The sequence below is a fragment of the Colossoma macropomum genome, unplaced genomic scaffold, assembly GCF_904425465.1.
Source record: "Colossoma macropomum unplaced genomic scaffold, Colossoma_macropomum, whole genome shotgun sequence".
Lineage (NCBI taxonomy): Eukaryota > Metazoa > Chordata > Actinopteri > Characiformes > Serrasalmidae > Colossoma > Colossoma macropomum.
Window position 1 is genome coordinate 21,611,170 of NW_023494808.1, and position 23,083 is coordinate 21,634,252.

Consider the following 23,083-nt stretch of genomic DNA (forward strand, 5'->3'; position numbering starts at 1 on the left):
TATTCGTCAAGCTAGGCCTAAAGGATTCTGAGTCGATGGCTTTCAGCAGGTGCTCTCACACATAATTCCTTAACTGTTTTTGTCTTTTTAAACTGTATTGAATTGCTGCCGTGCAAAGAGTTTAATTGTCTTGGTCAGATTATGCAAGCTCTTGAAACTACAGCAATTAGTTCATAGAGGTTGTTCACATCACTTTGTAATGCTTCTTTTACTGTGATAGCGCAGCAGATAATCATATATACATCATTATCCTCTTATGCCAAATGTTGCCAAGGCATGTTTGGTGTCTCCATTTTTCTGTAACTTTCCACTGGAGCTGCAAGGCAAATGTAGCTAACAGTTAAAGAAGATTTTATACATCCAATTAGCATCATGCCAACTGCATACATCATCAGACAAACTGTGTTGAGTTGTTAAGTAATCTCCAGTAGTCTTGCTTATGTAGGTTTCAGCAATGTCTGACACACTGTTATCCATGGACAAAATTGGACTAACAGCTGATTTTTTTCTGTACTTTTGTCTATTTTTGTAAAAATATGTAATACATTGTTAGAAAGCACATAATCAAGTCAGCACATAACTTTTGAGGTAACATGCATTAAGACAAAGGTGTTTCAGACTTGCAGTTTGCATGGCACTAGCTGGCAATATGTAAGCTTCCATTGCTTGTTACACTCTATGGCCAAATGTTTGTGGACAACTGACCATCACACCTGTATGAGCTTGTTGTACATTCTATTCCAAAACCATAGGCATAAATATGAAGTGCCTCAGACTGCCAAAAAGTGAAGCACGATTCATCAGTCCAGAGAACAGAGTTCACTGCTCCAATGGCAGCATGTTGTACACCACTCCCGACGACACTTGGCATTGCACATAGTGACTGTAAACCTGTGTGCAGCTGCTCAGTCATGGAAACCCATTTTATGAAGCTCCCCACTCACAGTTCTTGTGCTGATGTTGTTTCTGGAGGCAGTTTGGAACTCTGCATTGAGTGATGCAGTGATACTCCATGCAAGCTCACAGAGAGGAACTGCCGAGAGCTAATGCGTGTAGCATGTTAAAATGGCACTTAAGCATGCAGAAAAATGCCATGTAGCATGTTTAAAAATGGCCTTTACAGTTGACTGGGCAGATCTAACAGGGCAGAACTGCTTGTGGCAAAGATGGCATCGCATGACAGTGCCATGTTTGAAGTCACTCCTCAGTATGACTCATTCTACTGCCAGTGTTTGTCTATGGAGAATGCATGGCTATGTGCTTGATTTTATACACCTGTTAGCAGTGGTTGTTGTTGACACACCCGAGCTCAGTAATTAGGAGGGTTGTCTACATACTTGTGTTATTACTACTACTAATAATAATAATAATAATAGTAATAATCATCATCATTATCATCATCATCATTGTCATCATCATCATCATCATGTAATGCACTAAACTTCATACACCAAAACATGTCTTGGCTGACTGTCTACATTTCTGGTATATGGAAAGTTGTGTACAATCGATCTTTTTAGCAAATTATTGCTTTAAGAAGATCTGACCAAATTATTTTTTTAAGTTACATATATGCAGTGTATGGGTGTACTTAAGCAGGAAAAGCTCCAATGCAGCAGCCCCTTGCATACTGATCCCACCAACAGCATCCTACTGAGGCAGTTCCTCTGGAAATGGGCCCAAAATGAAAGACATTGAGGCCCACTGGTCAGATCCTGTGCCAAGTGTCGCCATCCACGTCCAGAGAGAATACTAATTAGCCTTTTTTGCTGCTAACAGTGAAATGAAGAATCCAAGTCGAAGTACTGATATCGGACATGGCCTATCAAAGCCTTGGCTGAAAACATTTCATTAATAGCCTGTCTCTGTTGTAGAAACAGAGTCAAGAGCCTAGAGAGGCCATTTTCGCTCTACCAAATGGAAATACTGCACGGTTGTTTTGATAACCTTGTAAAGTTGAGGCCAAAATGTACCTTCTTCTGCCTTTTAGTCTGCTTTTTTACTTTAATAACTTGATGTCTAAAATGCTGTTGTTTCATTTATTTTAATATGTAAAGAATAACAAAGTTAGGCGCTTCATTTTTTCAAGAAAACACATGAATAGGAATAAACTTCACAATTCAGTTTCTCTTTATTGTTCCTCTGAGGAAACAAATCAATAGTAAGCCCTTAATGATCTGAATTCTGTTTTATATAATCACAGTGCATGTAACAATAAAGGCAGCAAAACACTGTAGCATACCGTAAGCTCCAGTTCCACAAACTGATCCATTTTACTGTGACGTGCACCAGCTACTCTGAGTGCAAATTTTATCAAGTTAATATCTCTGACCATCACCAGTGAGATATTAGATAAAGGAGTCATCTGTTGACCTGTTCATGCTCCACCCAAAAATGTGTTTTCTTTTATAGTAACAGTTGCAAAGTTGGACAAAAGTTAGCATGAATTCTATTCCATCTAATGAGAAATTGTTGCACGTAACTTCAAAACATGCTAATTATTCCATGTAGAGCACTCCAGTGTTTGTTTATAGTAGCCAAATAATGTGGACTTTCCAGTTTAATATGCTACTCATTCATTATCATGGACTATGTTGCTGTAGCTAATCGACCAGGTTGGAAATACAATAAGAAGATTTGCTACCATGTTTATGTTCACAAAAACTACATGTGATCTATCCTAACCTATCCTACCAGTGCCACCTTTTATCAATATACAAAATAAACATAATTTGAAATTCATAATATGCTGTTATTTTAGGTCTCTTGACAAAAGCTGCCAGTGTATCTTTACGCTGTTTATTTTCCTTTGACAATCATTTATCTATCAAGACACAATGAATAGAACCCAGCAGTGGCATAGATGGTGTTTGTGTTGTCAGTAGTCCTACATTATGCAACTGTTCTCTACAGATACATCTAATGAGAGACTATTGACCTTTTCTTTCCCCTCATATGAAAAAGTAGGCAAGCTAAAAACAAATATTGGGATTTGGGCACAGTACACATGAAAGGCTTGGCACAGAAATGTCATTTTCACCCATCCTTGCTCCACCAGAGAATCAGCGTCTTCCCGTGCAGAATAAAATGTTTGCCAGTTTAAAACGTTTATTCTATGATCTTTTGTTTTGAGTGATCACAAATGCTCACAATGGATGAGCATTCAAAAAACACTACAATTTTCCATTAGGATTCTCACTAGTTTGTCCAGTCTTAGGATAGTTGCCACAAAAGAAGGCATCTGTGGGTTGAGCATGGTCAGGTTGATTGACCTTAGACTTTTGCTGAAATTTCAGTCATTTGTTGGATTGAGCTTCCAAACACACAGCTCAGAAAGAACAAAGCTAGGCAGGCTAAGCTAGTGACGCAGAGACATATTAAATACCATATAATTCATTCTCAGCCGCACTCAGCTAAGTGCCATCTCACGGAATGTGAGATCTCCATTGGTTTCCTTTCAGCAGGCTCAGTCATTATGTCTAATGATACTTGATGCATATTTTCCATTTCCTGTTCTTGTCATCCTGTCTATTTTTATTTTTTGTGAAGAACCTATACCTTAAATGCGCATTCCCTCTGCGTTTCATGCTTGGAAAACATCACATCGTCGGCTTCCCTCTGGCTGATGTGTTCCTGTCTCACGCTACTTTCACACATGGAAGTAAATTACTATTTGATTGCCATCTTTATTACAGCTTCCCCCACATTGCCCCCCCTTCCCGAAACCCACAGCGACTCCTAGCTGAATTTCAACTCAGCACAGTGAGAGTGCGTCGCCGCAATAGGGAGCAGACCCATCTCAGTGAGGTCTCTGCTACAATTAATGATGGGGGCAAATTATACATTTATTCAGAGCTCATTAGATGTGAACCCCCTGAGGAGCCACATTCTGCTCTCCAAAAGGTTTCCCACGGGAGCACTCGTTTTGTTTGGGATGCATTACAAACCTGGAATTAAACGCTGCCAGAATCCTCTTGAAGTGCCCAAGTTGGTTTCTGCTTAACGCCAAATGTAAATATCTGAGTGGCAGAGGTTTTACATGGTTTTAACCAAGCTAAGTGTGTTAGCATGTTTTTGGTAAATTTGGTCTCATGATTTTTAACATAACAAAATCATGGTGTCAAAGTTAATGTGTTAAAATTATTAGTGCTACAATTTTTTAACAATGCTCAATGTGTTTTCAAAACTGGGTCCCATCCAGGCCAAAGTGCTGCAGAGAGTAGCGTTTACTCTCATCTAACACTCTTAATTCAGTTCATAAGGGCCTTGCTAATAAGCTGATAAGCTGAATCAGGTGTGTTTAATGAGGCAATGTGCTAAAGTCTGCAGTGTTGTGGCCCACATAGATTGGAGCCTGCCACATGAGCTGTAAACCACCTACTCGCGTGCTGTATGGTGCTGTTACTGACTCTGTGATTGTAGCCCTCCCATTAAAAAAGCTGTAATTTCCAGCTGCTGCAATGATGTTAATTTGTTAATCAGTGAAGTACACTGAGTCTGAAGTATCAGCGATAATAGCAGTAATTTGGCAGACTATAGTGAACAGTGCTTGCAGAAGAACTATGGACAAATCAATGAGCAGCAAACTAACAAAAGCAACAGCAAAGCAGAAAGTTAAAGTTCTTCCTGAAAGCTTACACTGTAACATAAATCCATGAGTTGTATGAACAAGTTGGAGCCATTGACTCTATATATATATATATATATATATATATATATATATATATATATATATATTGGATATCAGTCATGAAAACTAGAAACTAAGTTCACTTGGTGCATTACGTTACTGAATTACTGAAAGTAATAAATACATTCAGATTAGACTTATTTCGGCTGCTCATGTGGCTATAACAAAATGTATTGCTTTTTACATTAAAAAAACTTTCTTTACTTTCAAATTTGAGCAAAGAACAATTAATCGAGATTAATTGTGCAAAGGAATGTGATTATTTGTGAAGCAGAATGTATCTAAACAGCGGTAAAATGTTTGATTTGGTAAGTGAGCACTTGCATCATCAGCCTGCGTCAGTATTCACCAGTTGCATAAACAAACTAGCATTAGCTGCCGGACCAAGGCTGTAACCTAAACAAACACAACAGTTACCAACACTTACTTCTCAGTGTTGTTGTTATATGATGAACAGCAGGTAATGAACACATTTGGGGCTGTTTTTGATTTGTGCTGCCATGTGCAGCAGTCTAAACAGTCATTTGAACAGAGTCTAAAGTTCAATTAAAGTTTTGTCGTTTTAATATACATTCAGTTGATGTACTGATTTACTGTGTTCACTAGAAATGCCCTCAAAAACACTCCAGGATTCTACTTTACAATTCTGACACTAACAGACAAAATAGCTGACATATATAATAGAGCCCTAAAGTTCAGATTGGTGTGTCATAACAACCTTAGATGTCGAGTTCTAGCAGTAAACATGTCTGTTCTTTGGAGGAAAACTTTTTTCTTTTGCCCTTTATTATTTTTTTCTTTCTTTTTTTCCATTTGCTACAGGGGGCTACATTTCATCTCACCATTATGTTTCATTTTGATGCTTGATTGCACAGAACACGCATGCTGTGTATACATAGCATGTGATGAACTCGCTTCAGGAAGTAGTTTGAAGTTGATGTATAAGCATGTTTAGCACTTTGTAACAGTGCACTGTTTTTCTTCGAGTGAAACAGTATCAGCATGTCTGTTTCCTACACAGAGGTTTTAGTGTACAGTGCTCTAGCTTTATTTAAAGGTCAAGAAACCAGACTGCCCAAAACCAGCGTTTCCACTTTCACTGAAATCAACCGATCTGAACAGAGAAAATAAAACAGATGAGCCAGCCCACTGACTCAGAAAAGGTGAGACACCCTCCATGCTCCAGAATAAATCACTTCTCTCCTACAATATGGATTTTATTGGGCCCCGGAAAGGAAAAAAAGCAGGGACTTTGAGAATCATTAATGGAGGAAATTTAAAAGGGCTGCCATGTCAAATACCCTCCAGAACAGTAATTGAGAAGCAATATGTCTGCATCAATTCTGAGACTGAGACCATTGCAGCTATAAAGATGTGGACATTTATGAAAAAAAAATGTCTATGATAGATTGCAGAAGACAAAAACAGACATAAATGTACAGCTTTAGTCTTAAAATCTGATTGGCTGGGTCATGTTCTCAATGTATGGCCTCACATGAATTGAATTCTGCATTAATGCACCAAGTTAGTAAAACTATTGTGGTGTTCATGGAATAATCTTTGACCGTTATGTTGCCTGGCAACAAACAATAAGCAGCCCACTGTTAATGAACTACATTGCTCGGATTCGTAATTATCATTAATAACAACCTAAATAAGCCATTCAACATAGTCTATTTTATCAATTTACATTTTGTTGCCACTTAAAGCCATGAATCAAAGTGGTTTTACCTTGTTTAAGGGGGGTTTAGGCACAACACTGTAAAATCAATGGAACACATAGCCCTTTGTGGCTTTTTGCTTAAATAAATCACTAAATAAATCACTATGGATACTGTAAGAACACCAAGTGCATTACCCAGAATCCTAACAAAACAGTATTTTTCTGCTACTAAGAAACAAAAAGTGGAAGTAGTCAATGTTTGCATATTATTGCTCATGTCTGTCCATTTCGAGTATTCCACTCTGCTGCCAAGAAGATGCCCGGGCCTAACTAAGTCTGGCATGGCTGCATTGGCCCCTAGTCCACTGGCTGCAGGCCAAGTCTTCCTCATCTATGATCAGCAGCTCTAAGCTGACCACACAGGAATATTATTCCTGAAACTGCCATCTTTGTGCTCGTCTCACACCAGCAGTTCCAGAACATCTTACACAAATCCTGACCTCAACCATAATAAGAAAACAACAAAAACTGATCAGTGTAGAAAAGCACCTTCTAGATGGAATAGAATGGAAATATAGGGAGAATATTGCATGTCAAGTCTCCTCTCTACTGTTCTACGTGAAGATATTAAAGCCACTTCCATTTTCGTGCAATATACATATATATAAGATCAAGCATTCTATCTTTGTATCTTTTGACATTGTATCTTTTTCATTTGGTTCAGTTGGTTTCACACTGCATTATACAAGTGGTTGCTTGATGATTGGACAGAAATTTGGCTGGGATACAAGCACTATGGTCCTTTCAAATTAGAGCCAAGGATGACCACGTTTAACTCATCACTGTAAAAAATCCAGATGTATCCCTAACATATATTCTCAAAATAAATATGTTATCATATCCCCACTTTGTATTAAACTAGAGATGCTTAACATGCATGAATCACACTTAAAGTGATTAAAGTTAATCTTACTTGATCTCTACGTCTTTATAATGGAATGGTTTGGTAAAATTGGCATGGAACCCATCAGGTCACTAATTCTTGGCCAAAAATATGTTCTTGTGCTAAATCTGGTGCATTGCTTTGCTATTATCTGATTGATTGTTCTGCAATATTAGCAGCAGCATATGCTGCAAGAATGATATGAGTGTCTATTAAGAGTCAAATAAAGAAAAAAACAGATTATACTCTGATGATTAATTGTCTCGTTTGGTCAGGACCTTAAAAAATGCATTCCCACCAGCAGCAAAGTAAATCAGGGTTCACTTGGAAGCAAATTGAGACCTGCAATTTTTGGTGGACCACAGTTCATTTGTTCACTGTGCATCCAAGTATGAGTGGAGTGTTCACACCTGTCAAAATTACCTAAAGAACAAGATTGTTCACACTAAACAAGGTAAGTGCCCTAAGAATCATGGCCAAACCAAGATGTTTACATGTGTTGTACAAAAGACTCGTCTAATTATAGTGCAGTTTCCTCACATACTAGCATAACTTTACTAACTTATCAGTCATACAAAAAGTCCCACAAATGTCAACAATTGAACCATGCCATTTAATGATCATAAAAGTTTTCCTTAGACTAATATTGAACTATTGCAGTGAAAGAGGTAAAGTTGATGAGGTTTGAGTTGATGTAAAATACTACTATTGTTTATCTATACAAAAAAATGCTTTATAATGTTTCATTTATTTATTTGACCCATCAAATTTCCTTTTTCCCCTTGAAGTAATTCTTTAGGTTGAACTGACAACCCATTTAATTGCAGTGTTCATGGAAATGTACTTGGAAGTCTTAATATAATACATTGTGTTTTAGATAGTAAATATTCCTTCTATTCAATTCATTTGAACCATTGTTAATTATCATACACAACACCAGATTCATCTTTTATACTACAGTGCACAGAATCTCACAACAACTCACCACTAAAGTCTTTAGTGAAATCAAATCCGAACTATAATGTCTGGTTTTCCAGATCCAGATGAAGCCAAGTCCAATACTACAAAGAATTTTCAATGAAGAATCTCCTTTGACAATTTAGTCCATGAGCAGGCTCCATCTGTCTCCTAAAAACTGGCCCATTTCAAAGTCTCTTTGTATTCGAACGCAGATGCTCCAAATGCTTTTAACATCACTTATTAAGTGTGTCTTTGTGACTCTCTAATGAATATTTCATCCAGAATGGGATGTTTTTATGGCTAATAATGAAAGCAAGCTAGCAAGCTAGTTGGAGACATTTAGCATGATCTCATTCATGAGCTAACCCGCCCCAAGTAACTTTCATTTATTATTAGCAGCATTAGTGTCATTGGTGGGGTACTTTTGAAGTGTATAGGCGCCAGCTGATCCCCTTTGACTACTGAAAAGCTGTTAGCGTTAGCAAGTCAAGAGAGCAAGAGAACTCTAGAATATTAAATCTAGAAAGGCATGTTCTCATGGCTAATAAGGAAAAAGGAAGGTAGTGAGCTAGTAGGGAACATTAAGCATAATCTCTTTTATGAGCCAGCGTGACTCAAGTTAGCAAGTCAGGAGAGGGAAAGCTATGCCTTCTCGTCCTTCACATCTCACTATGAACTTAGCTGAACTATGACACAATGGCATGCTTTCATGGCTAATAATAAATACAAGTAGTTGGGGATATTTAGCAGTTAAATTTCTTCATTAATAGCAATGTTGGCACCATGAGGTGGAGTGCTTTTGTTTAAGTGTGCAGGCCTTACTTTTGACTACTGCAGAACTACTAGCATTAGTGAGCCAGGAAAAGCTAAGCCATACATCCTCATCCCTCATATCTCCATCAGGACGCCCTTGTATCTACAACACCCAGAGGGGGCTCCAAGGGCCAGCGGTATCAAAGCAAGGCAAGGCCAGCCTGGTCGAGGGGATCCGGGCATGGCAATCCCCTTGATCATGTTTAGCGAGGCGACACTAGCCTATTAGCGCTAGCTGCAAAGAAACCTCACTTTCAAAGAGCTACAGACTTCAAATGCTAGCATTCAATTCACAAAAGCCCTTGGAAACAGAATCAAATGTACAGTTTTCTTACTATCGACGACCCAAACGGTTTCTGAAGGGATTATGATTAAAGGGAATTTGTGTGTTGTGTCAATATGCACAGACTATTATGAGGTAATGACGTTATGAACTGTGAACATTTCAAAGTCCGGCTGTGAGATAATTAACCTTGTGTAATTAATACTGCTGGCCCACAATGAATGTAGTTGAGTGGGGGGTTGGTTTAATTGAATTTGAAGCCGTGTCAAATATAGTGGGGAAATCCTAGCGGCCTTCTTAATTAGCGGGTAGATTCCGCTACTTCATTTGGCTTCTTTCCCCAAAAGAGCGACATGCGGCTATTGAAAAAAAGAGAGAGAGATATCGTGGACGAGAGAGAGTGACAGAGAGAGGAAAATCGACTGTACAGGACAGGAGAGAATGAGAAAGTGCGGTGAAGAGAGAGACAGAGGAGAATGATCAGGAGGTGCCCAGAAGGGGAGTTCGCTGAGCGCAGTGTCAATTAATTACACACCGAACAATCCCCACTGCCTGCTGAGTTCTTCCTCTCAATGCCATAAACTTCTCTCTGTCTCTCTCTCACTTTCTCTTTCTCGCTACGTCTCTCGTCCCCACTAGCTCTTTTTCTCTCGGCCTTATTATACAGCTGTAGCCTCTCCTCTCTCCTCTTTCTCAATTCTTACACAACTTCGGCTTCTTTTAATCTTCTCCTCCCTTGCTCCCTCCGTTGCTATCCCTTCATCAATATCCCTCCCTGTCCCTTCTACCCTTGCTGCGCTTTTTCTCTCATTCCGATGAGCCGCATTTCTGAGCTCCGTGCCCTTGGCTCGGTCCCCTGCTGCCTGTGGAGGATTTGGGCAGAGATTGGCCCAATTGGCTGGAAGGCTGTACCTGTCCTTCTTTTAATGCAGTATTATAATTGATCCGTGCCTCTTCCTCAGAGGGACCGGATCTAATCTGACAAGAGCATGGCATTCCAACAACTCCTATCTAACTATTGATCTGTCTGTCTGTCAGTCATCTATATGCCATGCACACTGATCTATATAGACTTGCAATGAATCAATGTATGACTTCCATTCTGTACGGCTATACTTGAAATGGGTACACAGCCTTTGATGTAAATCAATATGATGAACTATGTGGGATCACTTTATATAATTACTACCCCAAATAACTCTGCAAATGTACTTATTAGAATTTAAACAGAGTATATGTCTTTAAATCCCTCTTCTTACATTTTGTTTGTTATTGAATTAAGTGAACTGCTTGAAAAAAAAGCAGGGAAACTGGCAAAAGTGCAGACTTTGAATCAAAGACCATTCTTTACATGTTGCCATGTTTTTGTCATTTTTTGATGACTAAACTAACAGATAAAGGTCAGAAATGCAGACATAAACCAGTTGATACACTTTATAAAGCTTATGTATGTGTAAATTCATTATGTAATTATGTAATTAACCCCTTAACATTCCAGTCTTATTACATACTAAGGCTTAATATTCAGTAACCACTGGGACTTTATTGCAAACTAATGGAGCTATTCTTAGGTTATAGAAGTGTGTATAATAAAACTTTGGGCCTACCAGCAGGCCCATGGCTTGGTGAGGGGTTAATTATGTAGCCTAATAATGTATTCATATTATGTAACACACATCAAATTTAGAGCAAAGCAACAATAATTGTACATTTCTAAGGGTTATATTAAAGTGAATACAGTGCATTGCAAAAATGTTTAGTTAGGTAGTTTTTTTCAGATAGTAAGCCTTTAATCACAACTAAGTCCATATACAGACATTTATTTAAAGCTTTTTCCAACAAAAGTCAGTTGTCACCAGTGATTTTATCGGGACTTTTTTGGGATTTTTTCCATGGCCATCTCCAACATGGGAATAATTATATGCTGATCACTGATATCATGCAAATGTGATTAAACCTAATAGCATTTCTGTTTCTGACTTAATATCTTAATTAAGTCAATAAATTCAGTAAGTTTGTTGTTTTTGGCATTTCTTGTTTGTCATTTTTGGCATGAAAATGATCAAAATATGATCTGATTCTTTTCTGCTAGTCAAACGAAAGCCTTTAAACTAGTCAAATGAACTTTTCCAAACAATGATGACATCAAGAACCTGTGCTGTCCTTTTTATCAGTATGCTTTGTGCAGTTGTGCTCTATTTTTATTGGTGGTAGAGACAGTAGTTTATTCACAAAATGTGTGACATGGTTCACCTCTGTGCAGCACTTTTGAACATTTGATCATTGAAGTCACGTGTTCAATGCTGCCCAATCAAATTTGGAAACCTGCTGTTCAGAATACTGAAACCCCAGTCTTCATGTTTAACATGACTAACCAGTTTAACTGGTGAATTGATGGATCTGAAACCTTTGAGTACCTTTTACAACAGTAAGTTTGCAAAAGTAGACTGAACAAGGCATCACAGTTATACAAGGCAACCTTTTTTTTTTACATGGATTAGGTCTACTTTATGAATAAATGTTCATAGCTTCCCCAGATGTGACCGATGCAACAAAATGCTTTGGAATTATTTAGAATTAAAGCGATAAATAATGGCAAATAATTAAGGCTACTTAACAACTGAGGCCCAATTTACAAATGTATTTAATGAGGTATTTAGTTTAGGTATTTTAGTTTCAGCCAAAATAGCCTGAAACAGCAAGAATGATTCAATACGTGTTTGTGAAAATCAGAAGAATGATAAAAGGAGGGCGTGCCACTTAAAGCACTACCACATGATTTCAAGAAGAAATCAGCTCAGCTGTGTTTGCTATTCATGGGAACTAAAGCTGCCACGGCTCTACTCCAGTACAGTTTTACCCTGGTCATAACACTTACTGAGGTGTAATAGCATCGATATCAACAAAAGCAGCCTGACACTTGTTGGAATAAGCCTTTAAAAATGTACGCTTATGTAGATTTATGTCAGTTCTCATGTAGGCTTATGTAGGTCCTATGTAGCCTTACGAATGATGCCCTTCAGTAAAGTGTTATCAAATAATGTCCAAGAAACAAGGATATATATGTTTCCACATGGTTAAATCTGGAATTTAAAGTAATTTCTCAGAATGAAAACTAGATTAGGCAAAGCATCTGCTCCTCAAAGGACTACAGCACATGCTAGTATGTATGCTAATGTTGTTTCAGGGGTGGGGGGAGTGTGTTTTTTCCCCATAGTCCCTCAGTAAAGCTGTATCTCCATCTGCTAACAAGTTGGAATCTCTCAACTGTAACCAATCGCTTTTGGGGAGCATGTGCATTCAATTCTGTCTTTTTTCAGTCATGGAGAGCAAGAGATAGAGAGGAAGTAGCTCTTGTTCAAGGTCAGGAAGTGATGTCTGACAGATGACTGAAGGACAAATGGAGGAGAGGGAAATGGTAGGTTTTACTGGGGGAAGAGGGGAAGTGGAGGTAACGTCACTTTCAGCTCGTCCAAAGATAGTCGCCTGGGGAGCATGAGGCCTTGGCCAATCCTCTAAAAAGCCAGCTACTGTTTTTCTAAAGCCTGCAGATTGAGCTCAGAGTAATGCACTTTGGCTCAAGCCTACACTCTTAAAGAGAAAGGCTTCCAAATGGTTCCTGGCTTGGTTCTAGGAAAAAACCTTCAATTGGTATAGAGCTTTGGCATTATTTTGAAGGTTCGCTCTCACACAGAACTGGTTCTTAAAAAAATGAATTCTTTGAAAGGTTGTTTAGAGAATCAAAAGTGGTTTGTCTCTGTCATCACTCCAAGGAACACTTTTTCAACTGTATTCTATGAGTGTAGTCACACAGTATCAGTGTACAAACAGTGCTAGACACAGATAATTAGAAATTAGAAATTAGGACAGGTTAAACTACATAAACCATACATCTTTCGGACGTTGTTCTTGGTGATAATAAAAGCATGTTGTAATTTTGCTGTAATTCTGCTCAAATAAGCAGAAAAGGTTTGTTGACTTTCTAAAAATTCATGCCCCATTTGTGTTTGTAAGAAAAATTTTTGAATGATTTGAATTTGATGAAAAAGTTATTGTTGTTTGTAAAGTGTTTTTTGTGGAAAGAAATCATGTTCACACTGATTAACGTTGAAAAAAAAAAAAAGATCATAAAACAGGTTTTCATTTTTTCCTTTTTTAAATTTTTTTCCTAAACATGAACACATATGACAATACTGTGGTCAGAAATATTGGCCCTCTACCCAGTGGGACTACTAAGACCCCACCCTCCCTCTTCACAACACGACTGACTGCTGAAATGCATTATTGAAGACAGACACTTCACTCTTTAACTTTTAACGAGAAAAGCACTAAAATTAGGATGATACAACTATAGTTTTAACTTTACATTTTCCATCTCTAAATTTCAATAAAGTCCTACATTAAACCGCTTTCAGTATATTATTTTCTCTTCTGTTCTCTTGCCCTCTTTATTTGGGTGCTTGTTAAAATGTCTGTCTCAATGGGAGCTGCCACAACATTTTTTTCCAAATGATATCTTACTTGGCAAGTAAACCCAGTTCTAATTCTGACATCCAAAATAGCATTTGCCCTGTTGTAAAGACATGTGAAGAAAAAGCCAAAAAAGGGAAACATACTCTACACAGTATAAAAAAGCAGCAATAGACATTTTTTGCAAAAATGCTGAAAAATGTATCAATAACCACTTATTATTTATCCACCAATATTAGCTTCTTAGGTAAAGCTATACACTCTCCGAAAAAAAGGTACGAAACTCTCACTGGGGCAGTACCCCTCCTGTCACTGTGGTGGTACCCTCAAGAGTACATCTCAGTACCTTTAGTCAAGGAACATAATTGTACCATAATCCATTGATATTATATTTTCTAAGTTGTACTGACTCCACACACCCCGTCTCGTCTCCAGGCTTTTTATTTTATTGTTCTGTTTTAAAATATTAGGTTATGAAAAGATACAAATACATACTTTTTAACTGGGAAAAATGTATTTAAGGTACACAGTTGGGCCTTAAAACCACTTTTGTACCTTGATCAATGAAAGATGTGCCTGCACAGAACCTTTATTTCTGGCAGTGTAAAGTAAGTGTTCCTAATAAAGGTGAATAGGTAATAATTCAATAGAGAATTAGAAACAGAAAACATATAATTCAAAATGATGTCCTGAAATATTAAACTATATTGCCAATAGGCCCCTCGGCCTCTTCTGAGGGTCTTATATTGACCATCTTTCATGATTACAAACCTAATTATAGATAATGTTTAGTGATGGACTCTAGAATTTAAACATATTTTAATTGTGCTTTTGTGACATGGTGAAATTTCAGTCTTAGGGGGAATGAAAATGGGGGCTGTTTAAAGTATGAGGCAGTTCAGATTATTGTTTATAGCTCAATTGCATTTTAAAAGATCACTATTGTGCCCAAGTTCATGCTACTATACAGTCTTTTGTTTTGAAATGAATGTATATTTTGTCTGAATCATACCATTACACGTAGTAATAATTATAGCTCTGGAGAATCAAAATGTTTGAAAACATATCATTACAAACCTAAATCAAATGGCCACCGGCTGTATTTATAATAAGGCCTCATATTTTGAAACGAGCACTACCAATTTTGCTGTAGCTCTTATGCACAAAAAAATGCTCTTTTTACATTACCAGCATGAGACATACGCCGTGCTAGTTATTTTAATGAGGTTAAGGCTGTTGTCACAGACTGTTAATATGGTTCAGACATCACGAGACTAGATGTATTTGACAAACAGGCTGAAAAAGAACAGATCAAAAACAGGAGGGAAAAATGAAGGGGGAATGAGAGGTCTCAGAAAAACGAATGAGATCTGGCCTCCGGCTAGCGGCTGTCCAATCAGCATGGCCGCTCAAAGAGATAGATGTGTGTTGCTGGGTCATCCAGAAGCCGAGACGGACGCGGTGTAACCCACTGTGCCCCATAGCAGCGTTTTAATTAGCTGGAATTCAGAGCAGATCTGAAGTCAGTATTGTGGTTTCGAATGGAAAGGGTCGAGGGTAAGAAAAGCCAGAGGGAAGCTGTTCCCAGATCAGTGGAAAGAGGAGGTCCGACACTGCGGAGACTGGAGAAGCACAGCGCAGTCAGCAATACGCTAGAGTGAGTCTGAGACTAGAGCTGTCATAGTGATGTCTCTCTCTCTCTTTCTCTCTTTCTCCCTCTCTCCCTCTTTCTTCTACTCAGTTCAGTTCAGAAAGCTTTACTGGTTTAATCATATTTAGTGACAATATTGCCAAAGCATCACTGAAATAATAGCTAAAATATAGAAATTGAGCAAATTACTTTAACTACAAAGGAGCATGCAAGCTAGCATTTATGTTATGTGGTGTTCTGTAGTGCAGCATGACATCCTTAGTCTCATCAGTTTGACAGAATTCACAAATTTGTATCATTTTCATATTTTCATTAATCAGTGTTCTATCACTACAATACCCAGCATGCACTATATAAATACACCATATAACTGCTGTTAATCAACAAAGCCTGACTGCCAGCCACTGATCTTGATGATGTGGTGCTAGCTAGCATTAGTCATATAGCACTAACCTCTAGCTAGCAGACAAAAAAGCCCACCCCAAAAGCTCTTGTAGTCTTTACAAAATTTACTTCTACCTTCAAGATACATCATCAGAAGGGGGTCTCCTAGTCTTTAAAGTGTCCCTTTAAGCCTGTACATAGGCCCACACTTGAATTCCTCGCTCTCATAACTACATAACATTTAGTTTCACAGTAGGTAATGAATTATTTATAGAAGTTACTGAAAAACCAGATTACTCATTACAATATGCCTGCAGTGTAAGAAGGTCACTTTCAATGATGAAAAAAAGGTTAAAAGGTCATAGAACATAAGTAAGAAAGATAATTTAAAGAAATGAAGATGAGAACTAAAACACTAGAACAGGACATACATTTAAGAAGACTCAGTTTGAAACTCAGCTGCAACAAAGAACGCTCATTTTGAATTCATGGTTGTGTAAACAGGAGATATTTTCTTGTAATTTGATTTTGATGAGAAGTTATTGTTGTGAGTCTTGTTTTCATCATTTACAGGGTTGCCCCTGTTTGTGACTGTTCATCATCTTAGCAGACCAAAAGACTAAAAGAATCAAAAAGAATATAAATCAAATGGAAGTATAAATGTGAAAGATCAGTGCCTTACTTAGGTTTATATATCTGCTATAGAAAACACACTGCTGCATAATTTCTGTTAATTTGCTGAATTGAACATCTTGGGATATATATATATATATATATATATATATATATATATATATATAATGTGACATAAGCAAAAGCACATGCCACATTCTATGTTTTTATTTTTTCCAATATGATAATTTTAGCAAATAAGTAGACACTTTGCATTAAAATGTGCAGAAACATGTCAAATTTCAGACTGTTCCCTGTAGAGGATGTGTTAACATATTTGCAGTTAGAAAACAAAGTAATTTGTAAAAATAGGGGCTCGCTGTAACAGTGGGAGAGAGGAAGAGGCAGGATGCATGTGCAAGTCCTTTGATTAATTAAAAATGCTGAAGGAAATGGAAGTGAAAAAGGGACTGAACAAATAAAAATGCACACAGGGTAGCACACAGCCAGTGGTACAAATAAACAGGGAAAAAATCAGAAACATTTGGGACTAATGAGAGGGCAGGGCTACAGACAACAGACAGGTGCGACAGATGACAAGAAGGCTGAACCAGGGAGCAGACAAAGACCAGAACAACAACAAAACCACATGGCCTATGTAAACAAAAGCAAATGGAACTAGAAAGCAAAGGCTGAAACAGAAAGACAAGGACAAGGCAAGATGGGATGTTACACCCAAACGTTTCAATAAGACTGTAGTTAGTGTAGCTGGCTACACTTGCTATGCAATTCACAACCTTGTCTGCTCACTATCAGGAGTTTTACCACCTACTAAATTCTAACTTAACCCCTGAACATGGCTCAGTGGAAGATGTCCTGAAATTTTATGAATTACACCGAGGTACAATTGAAGAGTTTTATCCCAAAATACTGCATATCTATTTGTAACAATTTACATATGAAAATGTTTAACCCTTTAATGTCCTCACCAAGAAAAAAGCAATGATTTTTTAATTTTTTTTTATTTATTTGGGGCAATAATAAAAACAATTGGTGTGTTTTTTTAGTTTTTTTGACCCCACAATTTTTAAAATATCTACGAAACAGTCAAGATGGCACTTTGTGGCATATATAGTGACTCAAAATGTACTCTACCAAATGGTTGAGCAGAAAATTAAAGGATTAAAAACAACTGCTAAAGCATAATGCACTTGGATAAAAAATACATTTTATTTCTCTACTAAAGGTGATATCAATCCCAACATAGGATTAATATGCATTATAGCCCATTCCCAATAACGTGTATCAAGAAAAGAAAGAAAATGAATGGTGTTAGTTACCGCATTCTGGAAGGAATTCCTTCAGTTATAAAGCTTGGAGTATATTTTAAGTACATTTCCCTCTCTGTTTTTTCTTTCTCTTTCTGTTTTCTTTCTTTTTTTCTTACATCTATCTGCTCCAGCAGGTAGACAGAGGACTAATATATGTGGAATACAGCATCTTGAAGATACTCACTCACTGTCTATCTGTCCTTGCACAAAGACACAGATATCTCTCTCTCTGTCTCTCTCTCTCTCTCTTTCACATACATATACACACTCAGCTTCTTGATCTCTCATATTTCCTCTGCATATCTCAAAGAAGCACACACGCGTATGCACTAACACTTCGTCTCTGTAAGACACATACAGAGGGGTTAGGTCTATCTGTTTGGGCAAAGTGCCCGGGTCAGTCCTGTCATATTGCAACGCTCAGGGAAAATAAAATAAAGGCTAAATTCATCACCTTATGTGTAATTGCAGACAGAGTGGACATGTAGATAACAAACACAGAGAAGAAGCACAAGACAGAGAAAACTCATCACCCTTATCTAATAACTGTGTGTGTGTGTGTGTGTGTGTGTGTACTGACACACACACACTGACCATCTGAACTTTGGACCATATTCACACCCCAGTCCACACATCAGATATACTGAATCTGGGTTACAGAAAAGACTAGTTCTCCTTCTATTAAGTGAATTTAGCTACTGTAAGATGCACCATTGCTGACAGTGGTATACACTTACACACATAGCTTGTATAATCTCTATAACAAAGCACTGCTAGTAGAATGGAACACTCTGGAGCAATCGCATATGAGCCTAAGGTCTGTATGTACAATGCTAAGTGTCAAATAGTGAGGTATAAAGCCCCCCAGCATTGGGCTGTGGAGAAGTGGTACTGTGTTCTCTGGAGTGATGGAGCTCCATCCAATAACGCTGGGATGAGCTGGCATGGCATTTATGATCTAAAACTTAATCATCCAACCTCAGTACCTGACCTCACTAATTGTGGCTGAATGCAACCAAATCCTCAATGAACAATGTTCCAGCATCTAGTGTAGAGCCTTCCTAGAAAAGTAGAGGCTGTTACTGCAGCAAAGATAAGACAATCTCACTATTACTACCACTGATTTCAGAGGAAGCTCTGGATGAGCTGATGTCTACAAACTTTTGGACTTTTTGGTCTGAATGAACATGAAGCAGAGTGTTGCAGAATTCAATGTTTTTGTGATGTCAAGAAAACCAACACATTCACAAATTTCCACCTATTCAGCCTATAGAAGTTTAACCCCTCCCACTCATGCTGAGGTTACAAGGATTGGACTGCTTTTTGAATGAGGCACAATACAGGGCAACAAATGAGAACAGAGTTAATTTACATATGTGTCTCTCAAAAGCAGAGTAATGAAAACAGTCTGTTTGAAAAACAATAATTTAAAAATAAATTATATTGCATAAAACCATGCAAATGTCATAAATGGACCTCAGAGATAATAATTAAATGCAAAAAAAATGTAGGATATGTTAAAATATTGCAGACCAACAAAGAAAACATGTTTATTTGAATTAAAATCATTTAAAAAAGCTAGGCGTCCCCAAACTTTTTAATGGGTGTTATTGCATGTTGTTGTGATATGTAGTAAATGTCACTCACAAACACACACACACACACACGTAAACACACACAAACTGCGTCTGTGCGCTCATAGAACACTTTCCAGTCCACTGCGCTAGCACTCCCTAGCTGCTCTCAGGCAATGAAGCAAGAAATGATAGTTCCATAGCTTCAGTGTATGCAGATATTTCCCATGCACTCATCAACTCCCACCTGTGTGTGCGTGTGTATGTGTTTGTGTGTGTGTCTGCACTGGAAGCTTTTCTCTCTCTAACAGACTGCCTCTCCAATAAGCATTTCATTATCACCACAGAGACACTAGCAGCGCTGTTTCCAAGGGTGACTTTGGAGAAATGTAACCTATTTTCCAGGCTTCAGAACTATGCCTAGGATGAAGGGCACGTCATTACACAGCGACATGAACCACGTCATTAACCTCTGTTGTAATTTAACCTACATTAACAGCAGCCGATAAATCATCAATGTAACTCAGGCTAATAAAACAATGGAACTAGAGAATAATGGAAGTCATTTATTATATGGTTATTAGCAGCATATTTAGTATGATTGCCACTTTTATGCTTTTGCAACATTACTTGTTAACGGGTTCCATCCCAGCTCATTGAAAGGTGCTACAACTCATATGTGCAGGGATCAAAGGGCTCATATTAAAGTGTCCTTGCTTTTTTGAAAAAGGAGTTTGATGTAGTAAGTTACAAAACATACCATTCACACCTCAGTCTACATGGCCCGTATGCGAAACAGCCACTTTTGATTTAATCATGGTTGTGATGTCACAATCATGGTCTCAGTCATATATGACCACCTATTGAACACAGAGTTTGGTGAATAATGAAGTTTACCTAATTTTCCCCTTCTCCCCAAATGTAAATCAGCTAATAAATGCTTGGTACCCTGTATTAGTTTCATTAGTTTTATGCTGGAGCCACAAAGCTAATGTAGCTATGAAGTAATGGAAGCTTATACCCCACCAATTTGCACTGTGCAAACTGCATGCCTAAATCATCACACAATTGCATCCATGTCAAGTTGTTGAGCAATCTCAAATACACTTACAGGAATGCAATGTTTATAATTATACACTGATAAGATGTGTGTTTAGATGATAATTCATGCTCAATGATTTGCATAACAGTAGTTATTGAACATTATTATCAACTAATGATGCGATTATTACTGACACCAGCTTTACTCAACAAAGCAAAAGACCTTAATGAACTTCCTGTATGTGTTCCTTAAAAACAGATGATGCCAGATTTGTTTATGAGGTTTCTGGGACTATATAGCATGATGTCATTAATAAAAATGAACAACAGGATAGATTCAGGCCAATATGGGTGTTGCTACTGTTTATTTATTTATTTATTTAGTTAGTTAGATAGTTATTGCTATGTGATACACTAAACCACACAAGTTTTAGTTTACTTAAAAACATATCAATTTTGGAACTTTATATGGATATATTGTATTATAATTTTAGTGTTACACTTGTCCAGTTGCCCTATGTGTTTAATGCTTTGGTTTGCATCGTCCTATTCACTTGTTGTACTGTGTGGTCCTGTAAACTCAGACCCTGTCTTTTATGTTGCACCAGAGCCCTAGAAGAACGTTCCACAACTTCTTCTAAACATTCCACAAGTTCTAACTTCTAAAGTCCTGACTGTTATTAGGTTCTTTTGTATTGTAAAGAGCTGAACCTGTTAGCAAAATCAAATAGGCTTGTGTAGTTCCACCAGTTCCACCAGTTTCCTACAGTTCTGCATTATTCAATGGGTGAGATGTAAACAGTCAGTCAGAGTGGTTTTATGTGAAATGGTGCATTTTAGAGAAACTAACAGACTCAGATTTCTTTGCAGTGATGGTGATAGGAACCAGGGGTAAAGATGTCTACATCTCAAGTAGAGCCATTGTATTTTTAACATCTAACATAAACAGTAAACCTATATGCTGTCTGATCAAAACCTTATATTTCCTGAAAGTTACAGAGGATGGAAAAAAATGTTATTAACTCTCATTTAAAGTATGCATCAACATATTCAACATCAACCATTTATAATTTTAATTTTCATTCGTCATGAAATTTGAAAATGGTAAAATAAAAGCAAATCAGAAAAAACTTTTCTTTGTTTTGCCTCAAAACACTCGACATGTACATCTCTTCCAAGAAAGTATTTTTTAAATATGTTTTAGGTCAAAAGCTCTTACAATGAGACAATGCCTAAGACATCATGTAACATGTTTGTGACCATTTTCCCTAATAACGTTCTTTAAAGGAAGCTTTTATGGGCATTAAATTCTTCAGACGTCTGGTTCCTACCACCACCACTGTGAACAATTCTGACTTGGTAAGTTTCTCTAGAACTGATTTCACATCAAACTACTCTGACTGACTTTGTTTAACAATTTAATTAAGAAGAACTTTTAAAAAAGTTGGTAGAATTTCATTTCAGCAAACTCCAGAGGAAGTTTAGTCCCAGGATGGACTGATTGGAGTCGTGGAGTAAAATGATTCACAGGTGAAAAGTTCAGCTCATATAAGAACAATGGTGGAGCGCTGACTAGAAGGCTGCTTTTTTATGATTAGTGTAGCTCCAAAATATTTCCAGTCTAGATTGTTACATCCCTTTTGGTTCATATCATCAAAATATTACAAGGGGCACTTCACTGCGGTAGAAAAATAGCTCTGCATGGCCAAGCGCACCCTCCAGAACCCCCCACTGAGTGTCAGTGATTGGCTGAAGCCGCCATTCTCTGCCCTTTGAGCCTGTCAATTTCGCTTGCTTGGGAGGGGGACCACACTGCGCAGTCGCCTTTGAACCACTGTTGACAACTCCGGGCTCTTCAAGTGCCAAAAAACTCATAAATATTGCATCGCAAGGGCCCTGTGACAAGTAAAAAATGACATCTCAGAAAGAATCGTCTCACGGTGACTTATTGTGGTTGAGTTTTTCGAAAAAAATATTAAGCTCCAAGACTGACAAGTGCTAGGACTGTTGGCCGTGATATGCCAGCGCCAATTGTAATTGCCTTTTGCTTAAGAAATGACCCAAGTAAACAAAGCATTTATGCCTTGCATTTAAACATGAGAAGTCACAGTTAGCAGCGACGACAACCAAGTCTGTAATTTTATTTGAATTGGTTCTCACTCATAGGTCTTTCAAATGAGCAAAAAGTTTCTGTTGAAAGTGCTGATTCTAAACTTTCTCAGCCATTTATGTTTGTAACTAAAAAGAGATGATGCTTAAAAAACCCTAATAATAGCATTTTGTTCTTTTTTTTGTTTGTTTTACTCTTTTAAAACCAGTCTGTGATTATTTTGTGACAAACAGATCAATAAAAATCTTAAAATTAACTTATTAACAGTCATTTATTTCTTCTTATATAAGATCACTGTGATGTTATGAATTGAATATGTGAGCATTTCTTTTTAGGTGGAAGGAACAAACATCCTTTACATTTCTGTCATTTTGCACGAAACAAATGGAAAAACGGGAAGCTGTCAATACAGAAGTTAAAATTAAATGTAAATGTACTTGGTTAGGTAACTAATCATAATCATGGAATTAAATATAAAGAGAAACTCTGGCCAAAATGAAAACTTTTGCTTCATCTGTTACAAACATGATAACTCATTTCCAAAAGTGCTGCCACAGT

General features: G+C 37.5%; 1 protein-coding gene across 1 annotated transcript in view; it reads right to left on the reverse strand.

The window, feature by feature from the left end:
• Positions 1–23,083, reverse strand: part of sorcs3 (sortilin related VPS10 domain containing receptor 3) — a 366,544-nt gene that overhangs the window by 307,118 nt on the left and 36,343 nt on the right. The window lies entirely within an intron of this gene.